The sequence below is a fragment of the Buceros rhinoceros genome, unplaced genomic scaffold, assembly GCF_000710305.1.
Source record: "Buceros rhinoceros silvestris isolate BGI_N320 unplaced genomic scaffold, ASM71030v1 scaffold31542, whole genome shotgun sequence".
Lineage (NCBI taxonomy): Eukaryota > Metazoa > Chordata > Aves > Bucerotiformes > Bucerotidae > Buceros > Buceros rhinoceros.
The window spans coordinates 7598-9226 of NW_010397726.1; positions in this window are offsets into that span (position 1 = coordinate 7598).

Here is a 1629-nt window from a genome sequence, read left to right on the forward strand (position 1 = left end):
GCTGCACCCCACGGGCTGTCACACGAGAGGAACACCTGTGGAGTCCCCCGCGGCCCAGCTTTCGCTTCGGGTTTACTGCAGATCACATTTAGTCTTTGACACCAATGCAACTCTCTTGCTCTGTAAGGCACAAGGTAATGCTTACGGCATGGATTTTTTATCGTAAGAAATACCTGTAAATAAAGTTTTCTGACGGTGTCTTCATGGAAGATGGGAGGGAGGGTGCAGAAGGAGCACTAAACTAAAAACCGATGGGAAACAACACTTCAAACCCAGAGCCAGGTATGCTCAGCACAGCGACGCTTCTGTTTATAGAGCACCGCACCGAGCACTGGAGACCCCCACACCGCTTCACCCCACAGCCCAGGGCTCCTGGGACGTGGCCTGTGCTGGGTTGGACAGCCGGGGTGACATGGGACAGCTGGGGTGACATGGGAGAGCCTGGGTGGCGTGGGACAGCTGGGGTGACATGAGACAGCTGGGGTGGCGTGGGACAGCTGGGGTGGCGTGGGATGGCTCTGGCTGAAGGCGGTGGGAGCTTTGCCATGACTTTGGTGGCAGTGGGATCCGGTGACCACAGGTGATGCTCCCACCTTTGCTCCCGCCACCTCCAGCTCTGCGGCTGGCAGGGCTGTGCCGGAGCAACGGCTGCGTGCAGGCGAAGGGGATGTGATTTGGGAATGAATGACGATGAAGCACACATTTAAATGCATACTTTGTTTTTTCACTGTCACCAGCGGGCACGTTTCCACAGTTCATAGCCTGGCATTCCTTTATTTTCTGCTCGTAGCGTCGGGTGAGCTCTCAGCATATTCACTGAATACGACCCAGCACCTTCAGCCTCAGCGTATTTTACCAGGCTGGTTTAAATCCTCAGGAAAGCACCCGACATTTTCCTCCCATGCTCACCATCTTCCTCCTCAAGAGTCATTTGCTCCTGCACAAAACAAGGAGGGTGGGTGTTCCCGTTTTGTTGTGAACCCAGGGCCAGGCGCATCCTCTGTCGCCAGGAAACACCACTGGGGCAGATTCTCCTGGGACTGATGCACGGAGCAAGGAGGGAGCTTTGAGCGAGGCCGGGCGCTGCCTCGCGGGTCCTGGTTGAATTCCTGGCTGTGGTTACTGGGTGAGGCTGAGCCCTCACGCGTGGGGATCCCGTGCTCTCCAGCCAAGTGATGCTGCAGCCCACAGCCGAGCTCCTGAAATGGGGAGAGGAGCTCCAGGATGGCTGCAGTGGAAGGATATCGAATGTGCCACTAAAAAGATTTCCACAAGGGTCAAAAGCAAACTAGAGGTGCTGGTGTGAGCGGCGTGTGCGGGGAGCCCACAGAGCACTGCAATGGGGAGATCGGGATGTTGGAGGTTTTGGGGATCTGGCTGTGAGCTACCAGAACAAAAAAAATTAGAAAGACTATAATCCCAGTATTGATTTTAAATATTTTTATTTCCACAAAAAGCTTTAAAAAATGTTGATCACAAAGTGTTTTTGGAGACTTTTTTCCCCTACAAATATCAAATATCTTTTTGTCGTCCATGTCACGCCCTCCACCTCGTGCTGCTAGAGCAGGGGTGCTGCACTGCTGTGGAATAATGGACGTCCCCAGTCGCGAGCCACTGGAAGAGCACCAG